The sequence below is a fragment of the Lolium rigidum genome, chromosome 3, assembly GCF_022539505.1.
Source record: "Lolium rigidum isolate FL_2022 chromosome 3, APGP_CSIRO_Lrig_0.1, whole genome shotgun sequence".
Taxonomy (NCBI): Eukaryota; Viridiplantae; Streptophyta; class Magnoliopsida; order Poales; family Poaceae; genus Lolium; species Lolium rigidum.
Window position 1 is genome coordinate 180,225,779 of NC_061510.1, and position 11,508 is coordinate 180,237,286.

Sequence of the window (11,508 nt, forward strand, 5' to 3'; positions counted from 1 at the left end):
CTCCACGCCATTGCCGGTAAGTCCACCGGACTTGTAGAAGATAGACTTAGCGGGATCCGGCTTCTTAAGTCACTACAAGAAAACCCGCCATTAAGCAACGCATATCTTCCAACGAATTAAATACATGTTGCAACTTCTTTGGTAGATACACATATAACTGTAGCAAACTACATTCGTTCTCTTTTTATTTTGAACAACAACTAGCGGTAAAAGCTCGCAAAGAAACCTTCGGTTGTAGAAGGAAATTTTCCTAGCAAACTACATTCGTTCTCTTTTTATTTTGAACAACAACTAGCGGTAAAAGCTCGCAAAGAAACCTTCGGTTGTAGAAGGAAATTTTCCATCGTGCGCAGGCTCCCGCCGCTTCTCATTTCCGTCGCGCGCACAAAGAAATCAAAAGAGAAGGGAAAATCAGGAGATCTGAACACTCCTATATTAGGCTCCCCTTCCACCGCGCTCATCATTTTCCCCACCGAGCGAAACCCTCCGCCGCCGTGAGCACCACCGTGGGACGACCGGGGCGCCCCCGCCTCCTCCACCTCTAGCGCCGCTCCTTCCCCTTCCCCCTCCGCCGCCGCCGGCGGGAGCCGCCGGGCAAAGCCCGGGCGGTGCTGGCGGCGGCGGCTTTCCCCTCCCACCGCGCGCCTGCAAGGCCCGACGGGGCGGTCCGTGCCCTGGCCGTGGTGAGGCTCGCCGGAAGCGGCTCTGGCCGGCGCAGCTCCGGCCGTGGGGGGCCGCGAGGCTGACGGCCGCGGCGTGGAAGGGTCCTCGTGCGCGCCGCTGCTTCGTCCGCCGGCGGCGTGGACGCCTAGGGTTTGCTCGTGGCAGTGGGATCTGGGCTTGTGGGCTCAGATCTGGGCCTGTTAGGGCCTGGCCGGCTCCTCTCGCTGCGGGTGGCCTTGCCCGCTGGTGGTTGCCAGCGCCTCAGCCATGGCTGGCCCTGTTGTAGTTCCGTCAGGCCCGGGTCCGGCGACCTTAATGTCCATTGACGTCGGAGTCCCAGGTTCTCGGGGGCTCTCCGGCGGTTTTGGTGTAGCTTGGGGGCTATGTCCTGGTTGGCTTTGTGGGATGGGTCCCCGGGCCGCCGCTTGCTCGCCGCCTTGGCGGCTTGCCCGCATCTGCAGCTGCCCCCGGCGGCTAAAGTCTGGTTTTTTCCCTCCGATCAGTATGGTCGTGCCTGTGCAGGTGTTGACGCCCTGGGGATGGTGGGGTCGTCGGGTTGCCGCCGACCTAGCGTCGTTGATGTCTAGATCTGGGCCTGGCCGGGCATTGCCAGCCAGTTGGCGTACACCTTGCGGTTGAGTCTAGTTGGGGCTAGTTCAGGTTTCGACTTTGGTTGGGGGCGCGGCAGTGATTTCTGCTCTGTCTGCTCTACGTCCTTGCGATGGCGTCCGGAACATTGATCGGGTTTTGGACCTCGGCGAAAGCTGCACATGGCTGTGGCCTGTGCCGGTGACGGCGACACCTGCGGGTGTCGTTCCCTTGTTGAAGGCGTCCTGATGATGTCTCTCCTGATCGTAGTGATGGGCTCCATCCCTCCGTCTCAGCCTACTATTCTTGGGGGCCTCGCTTTGGGCATGCCTCTCTGGAAGTGTCTTGTGGATCACCCTGTGATCTCCCGCTGGTGTCGCAGCCATCTCGCAGCGTCGGCCTGGCTACTTTTACACGGTTTGCTGCGGTAGCTGATGTCCTCCCTAGCGCCTTGGGGGGCTTTGCTAGGTCGGCGTCTGGTCGTGGTCTTGCCGGTGTGCTTATCCCAACGTCAGGGGAAGATGTTGTGTTCTGGACCTAGCCCGAGCTCCAGGGGTGGTGGCTCTCGGGTCTGGGTGAAAACTTTGCAGGACCTTTGTCTCTGCCGGCGACGATGACGCATACTTGCGCCATTCACCTTCTTGGAGGCGGCGCCGCAAGACCCCTCCCTCCTTTGGATCCTCAAGCTCTGCCAGGTGGCCGGCCCGTTGTTGAAGTTCCCCGTGGATTGCAGTCTTGGTGCGGTGGAGGTTTGTTGGTGTGGACATGGCCGCGATTGCTCCGGTGCTGCAGAAGACAAGGCTCCCTCTTCATGGATCAAGTTGACGCTTCAGCGGGCTTGATGTTATATGTGTTGTCTTTTGTTTGGGTTTCGGTTTGCGCTTGGCGCGTGTGTGTTGTAACTTCTGGTGTACTTCCTAGCCGGTTGATGGCTTCGTTAATTCAAAGCCGGGCTCATTTCAAGCCTTCCGTCTAAACCCTCCGCCGCCAACCCTCCTTACCAGGCCATCCGAAATCGCTCCCTCACGTCACCACGCGTGCAGCTCCGATCTGCGTTGTCTTTGCCAGACAAAGCCTCCGACGCGTTGATCCATGTGATCTAGTGATGCCATCGCCCTCATCCCCATCGAGTGACCCCGCATCGGCAATCTCGACGACCTCCAACTTGTCCATCAGCCTCGTCGATGAACTGCAGCGATCCTGCTCCCTGGATCGCCCTATAGCAGAACAATTTAGTTGGTATTTTATTTTGTTGTTCCTTCATCTTTCCCCACTTTATGATGTCTCTGGTCAATGGAATTTGGGGAGCTCGGTGTGTGCAAACTGCCTTGGTACAGACGTACACTGGATGGGAATTGCTCTGATAAGTGTTATCTCTGATAAGTCATGTTTTAGATGTGGTTTCAGTCATTTACATTGGTATTACTCTATCTTTGGTTTCAGAGTGTCCCATGTTTTCTTAGTATGCTCTGATCTCCAGAATTCATATTATACTAGTAAATATACCCGTGCGTTGCAACGGGAGAGAGAAAATCACTGCCGCGAAGAGTCACAAAGTAAGTTGTATAAGGGCATATCCAGCGGCGCGACGCAAATGGTCGCTGAGCGACAGTTTTCGTCTGCCGTGACCGGAAATGCGTCTGGGCCCTGCTCCAGCGGGGCGACGCAAAGTGACCGGCCCGTCCGCGGAGACGCAAACCTGGCCCAAATATGCGTCAGGTTTGCATCTCCGCGGACGCTCGGCGGTCGCGCCGAGTGACCGCCGAAAAAGACGTAGGACCCGCGCGTCAGTGGCAGCGAGCCCGATATAATTCCCGCCACTGGCCATTCCCCGCGCGAAAAAGCAAACTAGACCGGCGCGAAACATTCCCGAAGCGATGGACGTTCTCGCCGCCGCAGCCACCGCCATGGATGCGGATCAAACCCTCGCCGCCGCACCCGCCGCCGCCCCACACTCCCCCGTAGGCACGACCGTAGCCACAATGGAGGGTCCGCCGGAAGCAAAGCGGGCCGGCACCGGCGGCGGCCGGGAGGCAAAGGCGAAGGCTGCAAAGAAGGTGCTCTCCCCGGAGGAGAAAGTGATCGAGGCCGCGAAACGTCGCTGCCGGAGCAGGAACCAGAAGATGAAGATTTCCGCGGCCGCCAACCAGCAGGCGTGGCGGATGCAGATCAAAGCCGGCGTCGCGCAAGTAGCCCTCCATCCGACCTTGGCGGAGGGCTACATGCTCTTCAAGAGAGAGGGATCGCCGGCGTCGCTCCTCCGTCCTCGTCGGTCAGCTCGGTAAGTTCCCAGCTGCGTCCTGGAACTCCCGCTCCCTGCGGGGCCACCAGGCGTCGCGGTTCGCGTCCGGCCTACCGCCGGTGGAGTTGACCGGGGCGGCGGAGCAGTTCAACGGGGCGGCTGTTCCCGACCTCAACCGGACTCCTAGAAGCGGTGACTCCAGCTCGGGCGCGGCACAGAAGACGCGCTAGGTGCCGGAGGAGAGCATGCCGCAGCCCCGCATCCTGTTCGACGAAATGGCGCCGGCTGCCCCGACGATGGACGACCCTGTACGTGAGCTCTCTCAATGTGTGTGTTCGCCGTGTTTCATGCGTCTGACGTCCGGTGATTCGTAGGACTATTGGAAGGACCGCCGTGAGGCTGACATCCAGGAAATTATCTTCGGCGGCGGTTTCGTTCGCGGTGATCCGGCCGGGTCCCCGCTGGATGACTGGGAGCCAACGGCGAGATGAACGCGCGGAGGACATCGAAACCGCACGCCCGTTCGCCACCCGGCGAGACACAGCCAACACCCGTGTCGGTGGACGACTTCGACGACGCGCCAACAAAGCCTGGGAAGAAGAAGGGGGAGAGCCACAGGACACAAGGCTTCGTCGAGGAGGAGGACAAGTGCTTGTGCAAAGCATGGCTTGCATCGAGCAATGATTGCATTAATGGCGCACAACAAAAGGGCAAGGTCTATTGGGCCAAGGTCTCGCAGGAGTACAACGAGACCAGGCGGCACCCTCCCTACAATATCACAAGCCCTCGGACGTTAGAGTCCCTCCGAAAAAGATGGAACTACATCAAGCAAGAGACAGCCAAGTTTTGCTCAGCGGTCGAACATGCTGTTAACAACCCCGTAAGCGGCGCTGGCGTCATGACAGTGGTAAACACGATAGAACCATCATCATTCAACACTATGTGCATCATTCTATGTACTTCATTGGCGGCTATGAATGCGGGTATCCCGCGCCTTGGAGAAGTTCGGGCGACGCATAAGAAGGGCTTCCATATGGTCCATTGCCTGGGACGTGCTCAAGAACGCCAACAAGTGGATGACAAGCTATGCGGCCTACAACGAAGCTGTGAGGAATGGGACAGCGATCAACCTCGACGGCGAGGACGGCGATCAAGGCCGTCCAGCCCTTCCACCTCGTCCACGAGGCCACAAGGCTACCAAGGCCGATCTACAGCGGGAGGCGCGAGGCCCTTGCGTTCACCATGAGCATGGAGAAGATGATGGCCGACAATCGTGCCGCCTTGGCTGCTAGGGACGAGAAGAGGCGTGCTGGAAAAAGAGGCCGCAGCTGCCATCTACCACAACCTCGCCAAAGAGGTAATTGAGGTCCAAAAGGCGAGACGCCGAGGCCAAATTGCTTGACGCCGAGGCTAGGAGGATGGACGCCAAGGCCAAGATCCTTGCGGAGGACACTAGGATCATGCTAGCCGACTTGAGCAGCGTCGACGACGACACCAGGGCCTGGTTCATGAAGAGGCGCGCCGAAATCCGCACGCGAGACGCCTGATCGCCGGCGCCCTGCGCCCAGCACCTTGGCCTCCTTTTGGACATTTTTATTGCTGCACAGGCCTTGTTGTGCCCCTTTTGGTCTCCACTTTGCGCAGTCCGATATGCAAAGTGGGGTAAACTTGTTTCAGCCCTCAAAATGCGGCTGTAAATTTGGTGCAAAAGTTTATGCGTGCTTCTATTTTTTGAATTCTGGTCTGCGCCCAAAATGCGTCGCCCCGCTGGAACCAACCCCAGACGCAAACGGACACGCGACCATTTTCCCGTCCGCCTCGCGACGCAAACGGACGCCCGCGAACATTTTGGGTGTCCGAAATGCGTCGCGCCGCTGGAGATGCCCTAAGTACAACGCGGCGCAGTAATCCACAATATCTCAAATAGTAGACACTTTATTTGTGTGCTCTAAAAACAACATAAATCTGCTTGAACCAAAAACAAAAGTAATCTAAGACGACATTTTTTATCTCTTGTACTCCCTTCGTCTCACGAAAGATGAAATGTATCTATACAACAAAAATTGCGTTTACATACATTAAAATTTATATAAAGTTGAGACATCTCTTGTAGAATGGAGAGGGTATAAATTTCAGAAACAATTTGTAGTTAACTCATGCCTGGTTGGTAGATCACAGAATAAGAGATGAGAAATTTCAACCAGAATCAGAAAACACATGAAGCAAGCCCATCTTTTGTTGCCATGCGTTATTTTTTAGCAAATATTTCATAGGCTTTTATCAGATTTTGTCATTTTTGTGTAACCTAGAATATAAATTAGTTCATATTAAATTTACACAATTTTCTACCTCTACGATTTTCTTTTGGATTTTTAACTTTGGAATATGAATTTTAAAATTTGTGAAAAAATGGTTACATTTAGCTCGGCCTCCGTTTTGATGTGAATATATAGTACCAGTGTCGTTTTCAACTATGCATATTAACTGATGAAGATTGATGCGTAGTCCTCCTGTGTTGTTTCATGAACCGGAAACTGAAACCAGCTGTATGCGTAATTCCCTCTTCTTGGCCTGCCATTATATTTTCAGTTTTCCTAACTAACAGCTAGCTGTTTTTCAATTGGCGCACAGTCAGTTTTCTGGCCGTTCGATCTTTTTTGAGTCGCACGTATCTCGTCACGCGCTTAGCGTGTCCATCTCATTCCTGGGCTGGCTCTGGGCCGTGTTGTCTTAGTATCTGCTATCTGGGCGTGTCATTTCGCTCTGTTTCAATGGAGGAGGCGAGCAGGGCCGAGCTGGCAAAATTCGGGGCCCTGTGCGAAACTCTTAAATGAGACCTATCTTACGAATAAATTTTAACTACTATTTAACAAATATAATATGTATGTCTTAATATATTGCGCAAAAATTGGATATATATCAAGAACCATACCTATTCAACTCATTGCATATATTTATTTGAACAACGTCATATTTCAAGGGTTCTTCCTAATAATATCTTCAATGATATCTCATAAACAATCTTCACCAACACTTCACTCTCATATAAAATTGTTGCTAAATTATTGAGCCTTTCTTGTGTCATCGTAATACGCATATATGACTTCAATATCATCAATTTGAAAAAGCTCGGGATGCAACGGTCACAAGAATGATCAACAAAATTCTACATGCAGTACTTTCATTGGAAAACCAACCATGCCACTTCAAATAATTCATAACTTCAACAGGCCCTATAATTTCTTTTCGAATGAATTCTTGAAGAAACTTCAGCTCAGCATACAAATCATTCATCAACGTTAGATTTCTTTATCTTTTGTAAGTGCTGATTCAAGATTTTCACAAGAAGATTTCAAGTTATCATTATCTAGTGACTGCAATATTTCGAAGATCAGCCGCGTCGAAAATAAATCTAAAACACTTCATACAAAAATTAAAATAACAAATTAAAAGATCAGCCGCTTGCCACAACATTGCTGACCAGCTGAGGTCGTGAAGAGACGAACAGATGAGTCTGGTTCGGCGCGTCGTCCCACAATCCTCGAGGCTAGGACGGTTCGATGGTTGGCTCTTGCTACTTCGTCGCTCGATACACAAGTCATCATCGCTGAATCGCACAATCCACGAAGAGTCTTCCTCGCGTGCGTGACTGCTCGTCCAGCTAGCTGCTAGCGTTCCAAGGCTGCAAGGCCTAGGTAAGCTTCCTTCTTTACAGTAGTACTTTTTTCTATATACGTGTATAGGCCTGTATAGAAATTTGGGGCCCCTCAAATTCTTGGGCCCTGTGCAGCTCGCACAGTCTGCACATGTGGCCGCCCGGGCCAAGGCGAGGGAGGTGCCCGAGACGTCCATGGCGGAGAGGCCTGCAGGGCTTCTGTCGCCAGTCAGCCCTCTGATGGAGAGAGTGGTGGATCACGAGTGCTGAAGGCTGGACGCCACTGACTAGTTTGGTACTCCTCTGTCCTTGTTTCTCTGTTCCCTTCCATCTTTTTTCCTCTTTTTCGTTCGCGGGCGTGAGGGTTTGGCAGCTTGTGGTGCCTCGAGTGGAATGGTAGCTGGTAGAGATTTGTAGTTAGTTTTCTATTTTCCTACCATTGGAGGAGTGCAGATTTCGCTGGAGAGCGGCGGTCAGGGGGAGCGCAGATTTTGGAGGAACGCTCTAGTGGATAGATTCTTTGTTTGATGCTAGTTATATCTGTCAGCAGCGATATGGGTCCAATTCCGTGGACAGCTTCAGCCCTAAGTACAGGCAGGGAGGATGCTTGGTTCGGCGTCGGGGATGTGTATTTACCCCTCAGATTACCATTTTCAGGGTGGTGAATGATTGATTCGGCGCCATGGATAGATATTTAGTTCAGATTCTGATCTGCAAACGGTTTGATTTGTTTAGGATTCAGTTTGGTGTGGGAGCATATTGGTTAGATCAGGGTTCAGGTTTGAAGGGGCCTCTTGTACCAAAGAGATGCACCTTGTACAGTTTTTTCGGTAATTGAAAGGTAGTATTGTATAGTGATGATATTATCACGCAGTGGCGAACCTAAGATTTTCATCAAGCCCGTGCATACTGTTATCACGTATAGTATTAGTCCCTTTGCACAAGCCAGGGATCATAGATGGGGTTCCTTTTTTGCTTGATAAAATGGAGACAATGTTGATCCGTTGAAACATACAGACAGAAGGTAATTAACTTAACCATTTGCTGATGATGTTCCGTCTGATCCTAGACATGTTCATTTAGTTGAGGTAACACACACGAGGCTGTGCTTTTTTCATTATGTAGTATATGTGAAGCTGTGTTTACTAAGTAAATCAAGTGTGTTTTGGCAAAATTTGCATTCTGCTCCAGAACGCGACTGTGTTCTTATTCTTGTTGTTGAGACGGGCACACTAAATGGAGTAGAGTGATGGCCGGCTGCTCTAGTGGCTAGTGCCTTCCCTGCATCTTCAGTTTTCATTTCATTTCTTATTTTTTCAGTTTAAGTTTTTTATTTTACCGATTGTTCAGTCTTTCAGTTTACATTCTATGTTCTATTTTAGTTATTTAGTCTGTCAATCACTGTGTTTAGATTTCAGTATATGATTATTGCATTACTTTGTTGTTCAATCTTATTTGTTTAGTTTTATCTCATTGTTATTTGGTCAGTTTTTCGTATCTTCAGTTTCTCATTGTTTCTTTCTTTCTTCCTTTTTTTTGAGTTCACTTCAGTTTCTTAGTTATTTATTTCCTCAGTTTCCGGTTTACTTCATTGTTTCTCTGTTTCGTTCTTCAGTTTTTGCTTATTTTTTATTTATTTATTTACTTTTATCTCATTGTTATTTGGTTAGTTTTTCGTATCTTCAGTTTCTCATTGTTTCTTTCTTTCTCCTTTTTTCTTGTGTTCACTTCAGTTTCTTAGTTATTTATTTCCTCAGTTTCTGGTTTACTTCATTGTTTCTCTGTTTTGTTCTTCATTATTTTGTTTTCTTTCTTATATTCTTGGTTTCTCTTTCTTTAGCGGGGATGGAGTCGTGGGGAACTCCTCCTATGCCATTTTAAAGATTTTCCTAAGTTGCAAAGCTGGTTTGAAGCCTGGGAAAAGGCGGATGGACTTAGTTTTTAGTCTTAATTTTCTCAGTTCAATTTAATTTATGTTTTTCTTCAGTAATCATTAGCTTCAGTTTCTTTCTTAGTCGTCTAAAAGAAGAAAGTTCAGATTTGTCTCTCTTCTCAGTTTCTGTTTGATACTTTGTCAGTTCCGTCAGTTAGACAGTAGCTTAATGGATTACTCTTAGTTGCTGTGTGTGGTGCAACTCTCTCTTTCTTCATTTCGTTCCCCTTTTATTCTTGGAGTTATCAATATTTATGTTCTAAGGAAGAACAAGATGATAATTATACTTGAAAATTCTTCCATCACTGGTATTTCCTTATCTCTTTCTTGATTTAGTATTTCTTTGTTCCCAGTTTGTCACTATTCTTGTTCTTCATTTCTTACCCTCGTTGTTCAGTCTCTTTGTCTTGTCGTTCAGTTATTGCCTAGTTGTTTTTGTCAATTTATCACCTTCACTTGAGTAAGTGTTTTGTCAAACGTAGTAGTTCCATGAATTTAGCAATTTTCATGTCACCTCTATGTGATGCAAACTCATAGGTGTCTCCAAACTGTTTGGAAAGTCAAGCATCTCTGTGAATTTGATTCAGACAATCCCTTCGCATGTAGATATTAAGATTGGTTTGGTCACCAATCTGTATATGTAAATAATTCTGTAGATGTTAATTCTTGTTCTTTTTTTGTGTCAATGAACATGAAGGTAAGCTGTAGTGTTTTCTAGCTGGATAGAGTTGACAGGTGATCAGAAGTCCCTGATGCGATGAGCACATAATGGCTCAGGAATTTGGTCTGGAAACTGTGTTAGCCCATTCATTTTCTAAGACTGGTATTATGTACAGCTGTCTAGTAATCATTTCCATGTAGTAACATCTTTGTTTCAGAAATATAATTTGTTCAGCTGAGCATTTATATCGTTTTGTTGTTTTAGAGGATCCCTAAGGGGATTTCTAAAGCTCCCAGCCTTCCAAAAGATGGAGCTGCAGCTATGTCAATGTATCAGGGGAACACCATGCAAGCAGATTTCTACACAAACTCCGATGGGGTGTTAGCTTCAGAACTAGCTGGAATCAATTCACCTTGATCAGTATACTCGACGTAGGTACCGATGTACTGATGTTGTTGTTCTACAAAACGGAAGGCACTGTCACAATCTCACTCTATGTGTTGTAGGCAGGAAGTTTGGTGGTCGTGGTTGCCCGTTTATTCCCTGTTTTTTTTGGAAGTTGCCATCTGTGTTTGTGCATGGGAATCACATCTGAAGACACTGTGTTTACGGTTTCTCTTTTCCAGCTTTTGTATCAAACTTGTAGTATTCTGGGTTTGTTCAATGCAATGAACACAATGGACTAAATTTGAATGCAAGTTTGTTCATGCTAAAACGTCTATTTTTGTGAAATAGCATTTCTGGATGATTTTTATGCATGTTTGGCTTTTCCGCTCATTCCGATACATTCGCCATGGGATCACTCTTGTTCCTGACCATCCAGGACTGCAGTGCCAATGCAATTTCTATAAAAACACTAGGTTTATCAGGTTTTCCTCTACATGTTACTTGTACTGACAGCTATGTTTCCAATTGATGGTGAAAGTATGTAAGATTGAAGGGTTTTTGAAAGGCGAATTATTTGGGTTTGCAGACTCTCTTCTACATCCAGCAGGTTAATTCCATCTTCAGGTGGACTTTTTTTGTTCCTTTTGCCCCATCTCTGATCCGGATCTTGTTTCCCTTCCCTTTCCTATCTTCTTCTCCCTTCGCTAGATGTTTGGATCTGTCCAATACCATCAACCACCGATCAGCCAATGCAACGGGGCATGTTGTGTTTCTGGAGAAGATCAGCTTTCAGTTTCCAATGATACAATGATACTGCTACCTGTCGTTTCCAAGGTGGCTTGTTATAGAGAACCAACCTGTGGTTGGATGGTTAGGAGGGCAGTGGCACCGCCAGCCCACCAGAGTTCAAATCTCAGATTTGACACTTTGGTGTCTCATAAAGGCGGAATATTCTTCAGTGGGAGGCGACGTTCCCGTCGACAGCGAGGCGCCTGTGGTGACTTCGTCAATCTCAAGATCCGCTGGATTAGTTCTTCAACGCAGTCTCTTGGAGGTGCTCATAGGAGTAGGGTGTGCGTGTGTGCGTTCATAGGGGTGAGTGTGTACGCGTATGTATGAGCGTCTTTGATTGTACTGTGTTTCGCAAAAAAAAAAGGTGGCTTGTTACAACCCAAAAGACTACGTATATAAACCGGTGGTACTCTGTACACGGGAGCGAGGTGGGACAATGTAAAATATCTTTAACGTGTAAATCACGATAGGGGAACGAGGAGATCGGCCCACACCAGCGATAGGAAGTGACGAACCAGCGATAGCAATCGGAGGCAGATATAGGGGTAAACCTAAACGGACGAAAAAATGGGGAGAAACTTTACTTT